This window comes from Siniperca chuatsi, linkage group LG11 (assembly GCF_020085105.1).
Source record: "Siniperca chuatsi isolate FFG_IHB_CAS linkage group LG11, ASM2008510v1, whole genome shotgun sequence".
NCBI lineage: Eukaryota > Metazoa > Chordata > Actinopteri > Centrarchiformes > Sinipercidae > Siniperca > Siniperca chuatsi.
This window is the reverse complement of record NC_058052.1, coordinates 23,441,445-23,458,943: the sequence shown is the minus strand read 5'-3', so window position 1 is coordinate 23,458,943 and position 17,499 is coordinate 23,441,445. Positions and strand designations below refer to the sequence as shown.

Below are 17,499 nucleotides of genomic sequence, written 5' to 3'. Positions count from 1 at the left end.
TGGTTGCATAGAGAAATAACTGCCTATTTGTAACTGAAAAGAAAAAGTTCTGGCAACAATATAAATTCATTGTAGAAAGATTATATCAGTGGCTTTGTATGTTGTTGTAGCCTATTAAATAGAAATTGCATACGCCTTAAAATTCACAAAAGACGTTTATTGTTCTCAATGATGAAAGTTGTTTTAAAATAATAAACAGGTGAAGCCTGGCAAAGCCACCCTACAGTTTTTGCTTCACTTGTGGCAGTGCCATGGATAAATTAGCTTGAAATAGATGTAATTTAAAGTAGATTGTATCTCCGTCTGTCAGACATCAATGATAACCCTTCCTACACCTGAATAGATGATAAAATTACTTGCTGGACTGTCTTTGATCTTTAAGTATGATTTTAGTAAAGTTAAACATGGCAGCTGTTAAGGAAACAGTGTCACAGCAGTCCTAAATTATCTACCAATATAATTTGTTTCAGAATATTGAGCAGATGAGCAGTTGGCCAGGTGTCGAATGCTTCATTTTGTACTGTACCTACAATGCCAAGTTTAAAAATCTGGTTATTGAGGATATGTAACCATGAGATATGGGTCACGTAATCTAAATGCTTTTACTGATGAGTTGGTACATATCAGATTTGGCTCAGATGTAGTCTGTCTGTGTGAGACTCCTATAGGTCAACACAACAGCAATGTATCAAAACTTAACACCCTCTGAAAATCTTATTTTTGATGACATCCAGTGGTTTAACTTCTCACCTTGCTTCAGTGAAGTACAGGTTTACTCCAGGAGTCTAGGACATCACTTTTAGATATAGTCACAGGTTGAAACAGGCTTTAAACTTTCAACCAGTAAGGGCAGGGAAAAACTGCTTTTCAGCCTAGTGTTTAGTTACTCTTTAAGGAGTCTAGAAACCATAATTGAACCATGAACTATGCATTTCCTTTATTAGCAACACAATGATCACACACACACACACACACACACACACTCTGGCTGTTAAAACCTTAGTGTTTTATATTTGGCCTTACTCAAGGGGCTCTTGATGGTATTTGTTAAAATAGAAGAAAGCATTATTCATTCAGTCTCCCCACAGCACCTAATGGGTTTGGTTACGACCTGTCTGCGTTGTGTCAAGGTGACTGCGGCTACAGTGATGCTCAGCTGCACTTGATAACAAACACAATACACCTTGATCAGGCTCTCAAATGGAAGATTAATTTACTGTTCTCTTGAATGAGCAATCCTCGCGGTCCGTAATTATTTAAGTTCCATTTTGGGTTAATTATGGTCATTAGCATTATGTGTTCTAAGTGAGGGGCTAATTTTGAGAGAAGTGGCTTGAGATTTAACGGAAAAAAAAGACTAAAAACCCACACGAGGCTCTGAAATGAACAGATCATTTGGTTTTGAGGGGCGGAAATTGATAGAAAACAGCAGGGAAACAGCTGAGGAGGGAACAATTATTCTAATGGTGTGACAAACGCAGATGCTGCAAATTAGATTTAGTTTAGCATAGGTGCTCCCCTACCGGTTACTATTGGGAGGCGGAAATTGGTGGTGGTGTGGTGTGTGCATGTCTGTGTGTGTATAAGAGTAAATCTTGTTCTTTAAGACAGAAAATTCAGTGCACCTGCGCTGAAAAGGCTGCCCAAGATATTTTTTAACAAAATCAGGACGTTTAAAGAGTAAGACACATAACTATAAGTTTGAATGAGTAGAAAATTATGGCAGTTTTGATCACAAGCTTTGTTCTTCCCGTTTTCTCCCAACTTGTAGTATAACATAGAGACAGTAATGCAGACTTTCTATACCAAACCTGAGGCAAACTAAAATCAAATGTGCATCCATTGCTCAGTGTTGATCTATTTGGGGTTGCCTGATATGAAAGGTGTGGGAAACCTTGTGCTAACAGAAGATGAAATAGAGCATGTGGTGTGCAGTGAAAGGAAGGTTGCAAGGGACAGAATGATGAAGGCTTGTTTGGTTCTCCTTGTTTCTGCTCAGTAGAGCAGCCCAGCGTGAGGAAAAGCTTGTTAAAACCCTAATAGTAGCTATCAAAGGATATTGATTATCTTTCCCGCCCTGTTTGGGTGACAAAGTGAGCATTAGCTGGAGCCATAGAGCTTTTTAAGACACGTTTCCTCAGGGGCTGCCCAGTCCCCTGGGCTGTCCACTGCTGAGATCACATGCACGTACACACACATGCACACACATGCACTCACACATACGCACTCACTTGTGTCTCTTTTTTCAGAGCTAACACACTGCTATCCTTTCACCCTCCTGCCACAAGATAATCCATTTTACAACCAGGGATCAAACACTGAGCCCTCTGGCTGTGTGCTGCACTGACTACTGTAATACACACACACACACACACACACACACACACACACACACACACACACACACACACAATCAACCTTGCAAACACACAGTACTAAGTTCTCATAAAACTCGGTTAGGGAAGTTTCTTGCCCCATGCAGTTCATTTGCTGTTTTAGTAGGTTTTGGCCATGATGCATAAAGAATGTTGTCCTTGGAGAACTCAAAAAGGAACATTGCACTAATACAGAGAACAATGAGCACTCTCTTTTGTATCCTGACCAATGATGTACAGACCAAGCTGCATAGCCAATGAACTCCTCCTCCCATTCTTCCTGTTTAAGTGCATTTCTCCTCCACTGGTGTCAGAATACTCAAGGAAATGCAGTAAAGTATGGTAGAAACAGGAGAAGAGGTTATGTGAGGCAAGTTATACATAAGGCATTATAACAACCAAATTAATGGATGTCTGTTAAAATATTCATGCGATTAACCCCCAGATTTAGGGTGGCCTACATGGAAATTCAGACACTTTAAAATGGTGTGTTTGTGTCTTTTTCGCTCGGCTGATCGGCATCTAGTTTGCTGACCTGGAGATGAACACACTTCCTGTGCTTGACTTTATGTATGAAGGACTTTGACATTCTAAAATAGGCAAATTCTCTACTGTAGTGTATATTGAAGGCTGAATATTTTAGCGCAAGGCTTCATTTGTTGCTGCGGTACAGGAGAAATATTTTATGTACCTTGTTTAGTGTCAAAACCCTGCTTCAGTGGCTCGGATTCATTGTCTGGGTTATATTGTGTTTGATAAATAATATTGGGCTTTGTTTTAACCTGCTCAGAATGTCATTTACTTTGAGAGCTTGATACAGGTGGTTAACTGTGTTGTCAGTAACAAAATAGTGTGCTAAACTGACTTTCAGATCCCTCTCATATGGACTGAAGTTTAGAAATGTGTGTTTAGAGACTAATGCAATTCGCTGAATTTGACAAAGACATGTATTGAATTAGAATCGCATGCCCCACCTTTAACAACCTCGCTGCTGCATTTTGCACTAATTGAAGACAGGCTAGAGAGGACTGAGTAATGCAAGTAAAGAGGGAGTTACAGTAGTCTAAAGGTATGCACTAGAAGTTCCATGATTTTGGCTGATAATATAGGTTTGATTTTTGCAATATTTCTCAAGTGAAAGGAGGAGACTGAATGAGCTTAGTGATATGGGGTTCAAAGTTCAAATGTTGGTCAAAAAGAATACCAAGATTCTTGGAGGCAGTCCTGATGTTGCTAGCGAGGGAGCCAATATAGTGACTGACCTCCTTAGTAAAACAATCAGGGCCGATCACAAGAACCTCAGTTTTGTCAGATGATGGAAATTTTGAGACATCCATTGTGTAACAGAAGCTAGGCAGTCATGAAAGGTAGTAAGGTTATTGCGGTTATTAGGTTTAACTGAGAAGTAAAGCTGCATGTCATCGGCATAGCATTGGTAAGAGATGTCACTGGAGGAGTTAAGCAGATGGCCCAGAGGTAGCTTATACAATGAAAACAGAATAGATCCATGGATCAACCCTTGTAGGATCCTACATAAGGTATATAATTGTTAATGTGAACACTGAAGTGTCTGTCAGACAAGTATGAGGAGAACCATTTGAATGCAGTACCAGAGATACCAAACCACCAGAGATAAAAAAAAAATGTTTACACCATATATAGTAACTTTTTGATTTTATTACATTGAACTCCGACTGCGTCTCTCCTCGCTGTACATGCACTGAATTTACTTAAAAACACATGGGCCTTCCAATCCATAAAGCCTGTGCATCTTGGTAACATCACATGACCCAAATGTTTATATTCTTACTGTATGTGTTGGTGGGAAGCAACGATCTGTATAGAACAGGCATCACCCAACCCACTGTAGCGTGACACTGCAGATGTACTTAGTAGCTTAGTAAGAGGATATTCAATTTATTCATGATGCAAACCACAGGGTTGATGTGTGTGTGTGTGTGTGTGTGTGTGTTTGTGTGTGTGTGCGCAAGCGCATGGTGAGTGTGGAGTGAACCATGAAATGAAAACACCCTATAACCATTTCACTGCATCTCTCAATTAGGACATCATCTATGCAGAGGGAGCATTCATGAGTGGCTTCTTCTTTATTTACAATTACACACCGCAGTGCAGACAAATGGGGTGCTGAGGGGGGAAATCTTGTGGGATCCACTCTGCAAAAGATCCAGGGAATAGAAAAACAGACATATACTGTATAACTTGCTGCAATATCCTCTGCAATTTGTGGGCTTGGTACTTGTCATGCTTAATAGTTAATGTCAACTGCCAAGAAGTCTGGACATGCTGTATATACTGAACAAATCCCTTACAAAGACAGACCCTCTGAAACTTTTTCAGCTCAACTGAGTTGATGCAGCATCACTATAGGACTCATGCCTTACTGAACACTAGTTTTCCATTTTGGGTCCCTGTCCATAGTTTAACTGGCAATCTTCAATACTTTTCAATGTAAGGACACTTAAGTCTCAATAAGTAATTCTTAAAAAGAATAATGTTCTGGGAACTCGGTGTTCCTTTTTATCGTCCACATAGTTAGTATGCTATAGTTAGTATAGAGATAGACACACAGCTGTGCTTGTGGGACACAAAACAGACAGGGTTACGTGGATGCAGTGGTTTTCAGAAAGTTTACAGTATTCTTGTCAGCAGGACAAACATGGACTATAACTACTAGACTTTATAGATTAATTGAGACTGAGACTGACTTGCCAGAAGGGTATGGTAAGGTAGGGTAAGGTAAGCTAACTGAAGGTTAAGGCGAAAAGATGAGTTTTAAGTTTGGATTTTAAGGCCTCAACTGAGTCAGACTGTCTAATACCAACAGGGAGGTTATTCCAAAGGAAGGGGGCACGATAGGAAAAGGCCCTGCAGCCAATCTTTTTAACTCTTGGGACAGAAAGGAGGCCTGTATCCTGAGAGTGAAGAGCACAGGATGAGAGGTTTTTAAGGAGGTCAGACAAGTATGAAGGGGCGAGCCCATTTACAGTTTTGTCATTAGAAGTCATTAGAAGCACCTTAAAGTCCGATCTGACATGGATAGACAGCCAATGAAGGGAAGCTAAAATTAATGTGACATGATAAAAGTTATAGTTTTAGTTAAGATTATAGCTACAGCATTCTGAAGCATTTGAAACCTTTTAGTACTAGCACGCAGTAGACCTGACAACAAGATGTTACAATAATCAAGTCTGGATGAAACAAAAGTGTGAATTATCTCTGCATCAGCCATGGACAGAAAAGATCTAATTTTAGCTGGTGAAAAAAGGCAGCCTTGGTGATTTCTTTAATGTGCTGATCAAAAGAGAGAGTAGGATCAAAAGTAACACCAAGATTCTTGGCTGTCGAACTTTGAGAAGTTTACAAAAAACAGTTCTGGAATGACACATTTCAAAGTTTAGACCTTGACTTTTTTAATAGAAATTGTGCTTAAATACCATTGATTTGTATTGCCAAATACATCTTGAGGGAAAAGGCAAGTGCTGATCAAGTTCTGTGGCAATGTTTTTTTCAACTGAGAGAAGTGCTACCTTACCTTAGTTAACCACACAGAATATGTAAGGGAATGGGCTTATGTGGGTTTATGAAGCGCAGGACAATGACACTGGAGACTGGGGTTTGCATTGTGAGTCTTAAATGTGGTTAGATTTAGGCAACAAAAGCCCTTGAAAAAAACACTAAATCAAAACCACGGTCTTTCCCTAACCATAACCAAATGCTTTCAGTGCCTAAACATACAGTAACCATAAAGAAAGAATAATAATGCTGTAGTTGCTACAAGCAGGTAGTGTATTCTAAGAGTGGATATTGTCGGAAAACAAACGAAATACGTTGTCGGTGAACATTTCCTAATTATGTTGATAAGAAAAGTAATCCGGATGGCATTACGTTTCTCCCAAAATGTATTTGCTGTTGCAAATTAGTACTTCCAGGAGACAGAGTTGTACTACATTGCCAGCAGCTTTTCAAACTTCATTAATCAGTAACAGTGTTCAGTAGCATCTATGCAAAAAACTTCACATTCTGTTTGGCAAATTGTCAGTACTGAGATATTGATGACAGAAATATTGGAGACTTGTATCCAGCATCCTGTGTACCCTAATTTAGAACTTTATTACCTATAAAGTAAGCATAGCACTGGCTCCTGCACATAACAACTATTTGCAACCTAATTGTGTCTGCTAGAGGATCTGGTTAAAATACTCTGTGAACAGCCTTGTATACAGAGAAGCAGAAAGACTCCCAAAAGACAGTTTTAAAGTCAGAACTGTCCAGGGATCAACAAAAGAACTGGTCCATACTGGCCCTTCATCATCCATTAGGCCCTGTGGGAGTGGCGCTGTAAACATCGCCAAGTCCAGGTGTTGACGTGCTCCATAAATTCCAGCTAAGAATGTAGCGGTCCATTCAAACCTCTTTAGAAATGCAGGGCCACTCTATTCCTCTGATATTTTATACATGAAGTGAGCCATTTACAGTCTGATGAGCAAGTCTGGCTTATTAATGATATGGCCGTGCTCTTAGGGTGTCGGGCGCCAAGCAAATACTCATGTAAAATTAAACGCGATTTGTTTACATAGCCGGGCAAATCAGACCACTCTGGGGCTTTGTTGCAAATCCTGATCAGGGCTGCAAGCACCGATTTCAGTTAGCTGTGAGACACTTTCTGGAGCTCACACACGGTTTTAGGAAACAGCCGTTTGAAACTCCATTTAAAAACATTCAAATGTTCTGGGAATGTGATTCCAGTTTGAGTAGTTTTTGGCTCACACATCTGCTAAAGGATATTCAGCTTGAATGATGTCATAAGTCTAACAAAGTCCTGACAAGACTAGAAGGCTGAATTATTCAATGATGGCTCCACTTTTGTGGAATTATTTTAAGTATTATAATTGCAGTTGGGTTCGCCTTGGCCTGCTGAAGGAGAGAGAGTGGGGCCCTGTGGGGAGCGATCAGCATCAGTCAATGGTATCAGGTTACCATGAGCACACCAAAATACTCCCTTAATGATGGCCAAATTGAAGGAAAAGCATTGACTGGAGCTGAGACCAAACATAAGACAATATTTCTTTACATGGTGTGGGCTGCTTAGATGGCCCTCACATGGCCTTGTAAGCTGCAGACATAGAAAAACACAAAGCCAGACACCTTTGTCACTGACATAATAGCATTCAGTTTTCTTCCTAACCACGTGTTTACTCACGAGTAACTTCACATATAAATATTCAAATATAATTTGTTTTGTTTTATAATTTTGTTTTGCACAAGGAATCAAGTAATCTTTATTTTAAGAGACGTGACATTAATCTGTGTCATATTTACTGTTACTCTTTAAGAATATATAATAATCAGAATTCTTAAGGTTGAAAAGTGAACTAAGTGATTCTGTATGTCTGTGTACTTTGACTTTGGTGTGTTAAAAGGAGAGATGGATGCTTTCATTGAAAGTTGTGAAAGAGACGGTAGTGTTATTTTCACATCTGATGCGGGTCCAGCAAAGTGTCAGAGTATGACAACCTGGTGCTTTATGTTTCCGACAGGGACAATCTTGACAAGAGATTATTTTGTCATCAGGTGCAATAAAGAGCAGCTGGGCCATTCCTGGCTCTTGCTGCTACATGTGAATACCCTCACATTTTTTTTTTTGTAATGCAAAAAAAATCTTGCATGGCACTGCAATCCCAACTCGATTAACCAAACCTGGCTGTGAATCGAGACAAAAACATTCAGAGTATTGTTGAAACCGAGGCTGAAACCACCATGTTGACTCTGCAGAAGTCCCCCCTTTTCTGGCCTGATGAGAACAAATTATTTTTTCAACCAGGCAAAGTTCATTAGAGACATGTAGAGGTGAATGTGTTTTTGTTCCCCTGGAGACAAAAATTGAAATGGCAGCTGTAGGGAAAACATGCAAGTTTGTGCTTCGAAGGTTACCAGTTCCTCCTCCAGCTCCTTTAGTCGGTGAAAGTGGATCAGGGATCCTCGAGCAAGGCTTTAAACGCCTGCTGGCCTTAAGTGCTGTATAGACAACTGTACTCTGGGCAAACTTTGAAGTGTGACTGTGTGGATGGATGCAGCTCTTTCCTCCCCCCTGCAGCAACTGCTCTCCCCCAGGCTGCATTTGTAAATAAGAAACTGACCTACCTGGTTACAAAAGGTTTAAAAATAGATTCTCCTTGATTCAGAAATGGAGCCTACTTGGTTGAAGTGAAACCACTTGTTTCTCAAACTTCTGTGATGAGTTTGTCATCCTACTCAAAGATAATTATGCAGTCTGGGGAAATTATGCCTACATTGTGCTCTTGAGGAGATAATTGCAGTGCTGAGGCCTATGTATCACATGAGGATCGAGCCTCATTCCACAAATTAAATGCATGAATGTCACTAACAGCCTATGTATATTTTCGGTACTGCTTGTATTACACTGTGTAAGTTTCTGTGTTATGGCATATTTCCCCTGATGATAACAAACGAAAAACAGAATTATTGTGTTAATTGAGCTGTTGTCAAGAGATGAATAATCATGCATGTCAAATTCCTCACGGGAAAACAACAGTCAGAATTAACTTTGAGAGAAAATGTAATTTCCATAATTTTCACTTTTCAATTTTCAATTTTTCTCTTCATTGTGCTGCATGTTTCATTAAATTTTAGACCTAAGAATTACTGGAATAGACTTGTTAAACAGATAAATAAGCCACTCAACTTTAATGAATTCCTCAACTATGAAATCACACTCCCATCACAGGTGTGAAAGCAGGTTGTGATTTAGGTTGACGGACGACTAATCAGAAAATCAATTAGGCCTTGACCCAGAAACTGAGACAAAAGGGGAGAATTATTTTCTTCATTTCTTTCCTCTGGCTCTTTCATCTCTTGACTTGGACCCTCTGGTGTCTCTGATTGGACAAGGAAAATCCTCTGGGCTTTCAGAGGTTTCTCTTAACAATACAAGAAGAGTACATCTTGTTTTTTTTATAACTATAATGGTTTTATAACTATAAATTGATCTATTTATCAAATGTGACCTGTAGCAAGAATAATATGATCAAATATAATTCTGATAGATGAGTTTGCCCATTCAGATTGCCATTTGATTACCATATATCTAACATAACTGATATTTTTCTTTGATTCAGCAAATAGTTTCCACTCTGCAGGTAGTTAACAAATTGCTATTCATGCAATAATGGAGGAAAAGAAATCTAAGTTTTATAAGATATTATCTTGGGACCCGAGACCTTCCTTGTTCTTCTCTGTTCTTCTATGATTAACTCCTGCAAATGTCACATTGAATGCATCAAATTATTCCTGATAATTTTAATTAGTCAGCAGGCAGTTAATACCTATATTATAGGATTTTCCTGCGTTATCTGGTGGGGTAGACAACAAGATAAACAGCCATGTCTCCAGGTTGCTAGGTACCTCAGGCTGTGGAAAAACAGCTGGGTGGGGTGCAGTGATGGAGACACCCCTACACACACACACACACACACACACACACACACACACACACACACACAGAATCTCATATCAGTCTGACCTCTTGGGGTCAGACATAAAGGCTCGCCTTTTCAGCAGCATCCACTTAGTGCAGAGAAGGAAGACAGACGTATTATCCATGTACCTTTGCCCATCATATTCACTTTGTATTGACTGAGTCAAACAGAACAACTGCGTCTTTATGTGGGCGGAGGTGAAAGACTCACTGAGGTTTCTCTGAAGATTGATAAAAGATGTTTCAGCCATGGAATATGATTGGTCAAAGATGTAGTTCAATTATTCTGACTTTCCAGAGTTTAGTTTATATCATAGCTTGACTGATACTGGGCCGATTATGCTGATACTGATAGAGTTTAAAAAATAAACTAACAATATATTTTTTACAAAAACAAATCCTACAAGTTACTAGTATTAGTATTAGTAGTACTAGTAACAGTAACTTACTTATCGACCGACATGTAATCTGATACTGATTTATTTGTCATAAACTAAAATCAGCTGATGTATCGGTCAGGCTCTATTGCTATGGTAATGTTTGTGATAATTTTTGTTTCACTACACTTTGATGTGTGAACACTACTTTGATACACTGACGGTGTATTTAGCCCTCTGTTTTTGTACCAAGCTGGCGGTAACGCTAACGCAGTCGCAATGCAATTTTTGTTGGGTGACTTTGTGTCTGTCTTCCAAAATCGTTTAAAAAGATTCATATGAGTCCTATCTTTCACCTCTGTGGTTAATGTTTGGTTATGTTTAAGCATCTAAAACTCTTGGATAGGATTACAGAAACATCTGCTCCATGCCGAAAAGATGATAACTACAGTCTGCAGATGCGTTTTGAGTAGTCAGAAAGGTTACACACACTTTAGAAGTGTTAGGTTGTGTGTTGTCAAAACTCTTTGTGAGGGAATTGGCAGTCAGTGCGTTTGCACTGTTGGATTCCTCCATCTTCAGCTGGAGATATGTGTGGCGTGCCCACTGAGCTGTTATGTGTTTATGTGTTGTAAATTAATGAGTGAACATCTGGAACTTCTGGAAAAGAATTATGGTCTATCACATTTGTGTGTTCGTTTTTGGGGATAGAAACATTAAACTGACAATTGGTGAGGTACAGTTTGACACTTGTACTGGTTAAAGTCATAGCTGTAGCTTGGAAAACTTGCTAAATTGCTCAAATCACTCAGCCTTTGCACGTGCAAAAAAGTGCATTTGATTAGACTTACTGAAAATGTTACACTGTTGAGGGTGATTGTGGCTTACTCCTGAGAAACAACATGTTCATCCCTCATTGCATTTTGTCAAAGACACTTCAGATATATTATTACTTCCAAACGAGAATTCCCTCGGTCCCTGTAAGTAAACCTTCCAAATCCCCAGCTCTCATCCCTATTTTCCTCCCAAAAACGAGCATTAGAAGGATTGCCCTGCTATTGTTGCTCCCCTTGGGAGCAAATCTATTTCTGCAGAGATGGAAATTGTCGGTCCCCACAAAGCTGCTGACACACTCTCAATGGAGGTGTCAATTCTCGAGGCCTCGCCATTGTGGACTGGATAATTTAATTGGAGAGGCACGACGGTGTGTCCCCGGTCGGGGCATTCAAATGTTGTATCACTGCCTGTCCCAGTGCTGGCTCCTCTCCTGCTGCAGAGATTCAAGACCCCCCCCCCCAGTTCTGGGGGTTGTGTCCCCCCCAACCCTATGCACGCAACACAGGCCCAGGCCCCTGAGAGAGCCTTTTGTTGGGGGGGGGGGGCACAGCCTTGTGGCCTCAAAGTCTCAGAGCGGCTGTTCTGGAGAGGTGCAGGGGAGGAGGGTGAACCTGCACTGCCATTACCTGGGAGGTGTCTTGGGGGCAGGCACAAAATTAGTCAGCAGATAATGAAGCTGTCTTTGATTGCAGGAGCGAGCAAGGGTTGGGGGGGGGGGGGGGTCTCCTGTACAGGGGGCCTCCACAGGCATGAGAAGCATGTCTTTGGAGGAGCGCCTGCTGTCAACGGATGCTCTGTTTCTCCGAGATCCTGGCATAGTTTAGGGTTGAAAGATGCACAAGGGTTGGAGAGGAGCGCAGCTGAACACATTCCTTTGTGTGGCTGCTCCAGGTGAATGGGGTTCAGAGACGAGTGGTTAGACAGACATAGGTAGACAAATGCACACAAATCTATGTGAACACACATAAAGACCTACATCAATACACATTGTGCTGACTGCTTTTTTCTGGAGACACGCCATGTTCGACAACCTCCATAATATCTTTATATCTTTTACTTCTCTTGTATTACCACTTTTTTCCTCTGAAATATGGCAGCACATGATCCACCACAAATGGTTCAAACATTTAGCATTTTTGTAAGACATGCTAGTGCTTTTTTGAGATGCAACATGAACTGTGATTACCAATTTTCATCTTTATCTTTGTGAGTGTGTGTGTGTCATTGTGTCTGTTTGTCTCATTGCACAGTTGTCACGACAACCTGCGCGCCTGGGTCATGGCTGCCCTCCAAGCGCAGACAAAGCTGTTGCCGAATGAACCAGGCGTGTGTCCACCGGACCTGAGGGGTGCCGCCACCGCTAACAAAACACACAAAGACCCTCGCCCCTGGCACTGGCCCTCACCCCGTCTACCCGCTATCCTGCCCCTCCCACACACCGCTGCCTGCAGCTTTGTGCCTGCTCCAAGAAGAGGAAGTTCCTCTCATCTCCCTTTCAAGGTAGCCCTGCCACCCATGCCCCTCTTTCACACAGGCAGAGTCGAATGGGCACACACACACATACACATAAATTGGAAAAACGTGGACAAGACAGACAAGGTGACATAGTTAATATGTTTTGTTTTTTTCCGTGTGTCTTTTCTAAATTAGTTTTGATTTTGAAAGACACAGATATTTTTGGTGACACAGAGGGTCAAATAGGCTCACACTTTTCTGTTATCTTCCTGACATTAGTGAGACATGTAAAATTTTTTTGACAAGAGGGTCATAAGTGTATCCCTCTTAAGTGAGTTTTCATCTCATCTTAAACACACAGACACAAAGACATTCTGTGCTTTTCTCAATCTATATTTCTCTTGAAACTCAAAAAAATCACGCAAACTGACCCATGCTGTCTTTGATCTGCTGAGGAAAAACATATCCTTAAAAGAATGACTCCGGCGATTTAGTGTTGTACTTCCAAAAAGTTGGGGGACTCACAAGGAACAGATAGAAAGAATGGTCAAAATAGAGGCAGAGGCCCAGATATCCTTAATTTTAGTCCCTAGTATGGGTCAAGCTCCAAAAACACTAGATCCTTCATTTCCCATAATGCAGCTTGTTAGCATATTTTTCTTAGTCCCTCCATGCTCTGCAAATGTCCATGTCTTTCCAACTCCACGCCCCCTGTTTGTAATGCAGGCTTTCTGTTAATAATTGATTTTGTAGTCTCTTTGCCCAAGATAATCCTGATGACATCACCAGGGTTGTTTTTTAGACTTGCGAAAGCTCCTCCAGACATTTAACAACTGTTTTCACATGCTGAGTAATACTCATGATTATTGAACTGATCTTGATGTGTAAAATCGGTGAAGTTTCTCTTTAATTTTTAGCAAAGTGCAGATTCCTTTCTCACATCAATAGGACTTACAAGTGAAGAAACTGTTCCACATCCCAGGACACATTAGATGTGTCAAGTCCACTGCATTTGAAATGTAAAGTGTGTAGACAGGCTGTGTCAAGTGGTGAGTGTATGTTCTTTGTTATGTCAGTCACTCTATAGTATGAGATGTGACACTGAGCTCACGCGTTTGTCACAACAGTGCCATGTCAACTCATAAGCATACCTGTATTTAACTCAGAATGACAGATCATTCAGGACTCTGTGTTGAGCCAACTTCTGTTGTGACCACTCAGGCAGAACAAAACCAAAGAAACGTGTTGAATCTCAAGTGAGGTTTTCTTTTTTCAAAACAGCTTCCTCTTTCTTCTCATTAAACAGCCTGTTTCACTTTTACTAGATTTTTCATTGACCTTTTACTAATTTTGAAATGTATTCAGTCTATAGTTATAGTTGCTGTCGTCTTTGATTTAAGCATGGTTTGCCTGGTAAATTAAATACCTTAAAAGCATGCACAATTGGTTTTAAAGCATAAATATTGACTGATTTAAAGGAAAATGCACCTCTTAGTGCAGGAGCTATTTTGTGATAAAGCATTATAAATTATGTTTTTGTTGCACAACTACTAACTAATCCCCATCTACTAACCCTAGGGTGTGGCCATACTTATCTATAGTGTCTCCCTGTCTCTGTCAGATTGCCAGGTCTTACCCTGTCAATTCCACCCAAGTATCTCCCCGAACACTTCTGATACCATATGGTATACAGTATACTGGTTACAGAACAAAGAACCTTACTGTGATTGGATGTAAACCTAAAGATAATGCTTTACATCCAATGGAAGGAGGCCAAGTCTTTCTGATAACGTAATGTCCAGTGGCTCACGTGGCCTATCAGTATTTTACTATAAGCGATATCCTACATGGACATTCAGCCAAAATTAGAACAGTTTTTGTTATTTCACAAGAGAGAATTCTGTATGTCTGTTTTTCTCTGAGCTTGTCTCACTGGTCTTAGGTGGGCGGGACTTGGAAAAATGTGATGTAACATACCTGTGTGCACCAATCAGGATTTAGCAACATTTGAATCAAAATGTGATGAGGTGGAGTGTTTGGTCACTGTCTATCAAATCTGATCAAACCACCCCCGCACAGTCCTGATGAAGCACATTAGCTGAAGTTTTGAGTGTTAAACTCTCAATAAATAGTTTAAGGTGTTTTTTTACTTTGATTGTTTCTTAGTCATGAATATTTAATATAGAGAAACACTTTTATGAAACCAAGTTTTAGTGGCTTTAAAGGTTGCAGGATATGTGCTGTAATTCAGAAAATAAATTGTTAATCAACTTTGGTGGCCAAAAACAACCCCCAAAAATTCAGAAGTGACCTCCAACTTCTCAGTGAAGTCCATTCCCTTCCTTTGAAGCAGCAGTAAAGTTTATACAACATCAGCAGCATAAGAATAGACTTCATCTTAAACCAAGATCTCTGAAATGAAGGTTATCCAATAAGTATCTCACCAATGATGTCATGAAGGTGGATGAAAGGGAATGAAATACAGTTTGGACTCAGAAGAGGGCCTCCAACCTCTTAATGAATATGACCTCTGAGTTCTTCCCACAATTCCCTGGGCTCTCATTCTCCCTCTCCAAAAAAACCTACAGTGTTTAATGATTCCAAGGACTCTGGGGTGAGCTCCAACTCTAATCAATGAACCCCATCTACGGGGAGCCAGTATCCCTGGTGACGCGGTTGCCAAGACAGTCGTGCTTGGCAACCCGGGTTCACCATGGTGATGAGTTCCCGTTAGAATAGTTTTTTTCCCCCCTCGATGTGGAGCGTCTGTCTGAACTGGCAAGACAGAGTCATTATGTAAAGTTTTTTCTCCTCATTCACCATGTTGACTCTTTTTCTAGTGAGACAACAACAAAAGTTTAAATATGTAACTTGTTTGTTTGGAGATTTCATATTTTGTTTACTGCTTTGATAATAATATACACAGTCATGCCAATAAAGTAACAATCTAAAAATTGAGAGATAGAGTTGAAAGTAATAACAAAGAGGGAGAAGGGGCAGGATGAGGTGGGATGACCATAAAGGAAAGTGATAGTCATCATTTTATCTTTATATGTTAAAACACTGAAAATAAGTAAGAGAGAATGTAGTAAGAGAGCTGCATTTTGTTTAGGAAAAATGAGTAGTGATCCTATCTGCTAAAGCAGTATCAGAGGTAAGGAAGAAAGTTACTTTTGAAATGGAGATGTCTTTCACAGTCTGAGTAGCAGTGGCATTTCACAATGGTGTCTGGGAAAATGTGCAACTGGATTCTGGTTTACTTTTAGTTTCCTCTGTCTCACATGACAGTCCTTCCTTTTTTTGTTTTGGCATGATTGCTAAATATGTTTTGTGGTTTTATAACTCCCCCCACGCCCATGATTTTGAAAGCTTTGTTGCAAGCATTTGTTTAAATATTTGCTTTTCAAAGACAATTTTATGTACTTGCATATTTGCCTTTTTCAGTGGAGTTCCCTTCAGCTTTGTCATTTTTAAAAGACTAGAAGAGCCCCCTAAGAAAGGTTTAAAAATGGAGGGAAGAGCATTTTCCACTGCTCTTCTCATTGATGAAATGTTTCCTCTTCCTCTTCAATTATTTAGACCGTTTTCATTGGAGAACTCCCAGTGGCACCCGGTGAGATTTGCATCCTGATTTATTTGTCATATATCCTTTATATCTCTAAATTCTTTATACCTCTCCAGTGGCCCCATGCATCTTTCATGGGCTCCTCAGCAGTGTTTGCAGGCCAGATCCAAACACATTTTACATGTCACGCTGCAGCTGCAGCTCGCCTATTTCACCTTGGGTGTGTAAGCTGAATGAAAAATGTATTGTCTTGTATTGTTAATTTTTTTCTCCTCACACCACCAAGTTTTTGCCGTTGTCAGTGTCAAGAGTCGCCACCTCACAGGCTGCTTTTCCCTATTTTCTCTCTCGCTCCTTCTTCTGGTTTGTGTTGAACTTTGCAAACCAAAATTGCAAGAAAAGCATCTCTCTGACCTGGAAAAGGCTGTTTTGTTGAGGATGAGTGACTGACACAATTAGGTGAATATGGAAATGATGTGTTGATGCTACCCACAGGGCAAGTCAAGTCAAGACAAATTTATTTATGAAGCGCTTTTAACAAAACAAGTTAATCACGGGGAAAGTTTCGAGAAAGTAAAAACTTAATTCACAATTTTTTTTTTTACAGTCATATTGCAAGTTGTTTGACTTGTTGTGACCTTTGACACGCTGTTATTCACTTAAACTAGACAAGAGACCTTACATACCCTTTTCCTTTGTTTTGGCCAGACTATTTCCTTGTTTATTTATGCCATTGACAGAAAATGTCAAAAAACAACAACAAAAACTCAGAGGGAGATAAGTTTGTGACATGGTTAAATGTGACAATACTTTGAACTGGTGTCACACAGACTTTACCCCCACACCACAGAGCATAGGGATAAAGATAAACATGTTTGTAATGGTGTAAATTTAATTCTCCATTTGGCCTGCATTGCGGTTACTCTCACCCACGCAGGATGGCATAAGGGAAAAGCATTCCCAACTGCTTAATTCCCTAACAGTTATTCCCCTATCTCCCTCTGTCTGTCTCTGTTGACATGCTGCCACTCCAAGCCGTTCCGCTGATTTTTATTTCCCTAACACTGGCACAAGCAAAAGCGCTGCATATATGGTGTGCAATGTGGGAAATACTCTGGCCTTTTCCCCTGGATTGGAGCGCAGCACACAGAGACAGATTGTGATGCTGGAATGCGCCACCGAGCCTTTCAATCCCCATCTGCTTGGGCAAGCCGTGGATGAGCGGGGGAATGACGGAGGGATGGTGAGACAGAGAGAGAGGAAAGGAGGCAGAATGATGGAGTAGCTATTAAATATACAGCAGGCAGTGAAGAGCATGCAGGGTGTTCTTGGGAGGCTCCTGCATTATGGTGGCGCATCAGTGCTCCATCTCTT

The 17,499-nt window shown here is 40.4% G+C and overlaps 1 long non-coding RNA gene across 2 annotated transcripts in view; it reads left to right on the top strand.

Moving 5' to 3' along the window:
* The window catches only part of LOC122884150, a 121,662-nt gene that overhangs the window by 75,052 nt on the left and 29,111 nt on the right, over positions 1–17,499 (top strand). For both annotated transcript variants that reach the window (XR_006379821.1, XR_006379822.1), the window contains one exon: positions 12,356–12,605. This is a non-coding gene — a long non-coding RNA (uncharacterized LOC122884150). The remainder of the gene's footprint in view (positions 1–12,355; positions 12,606–17,499) is intronic.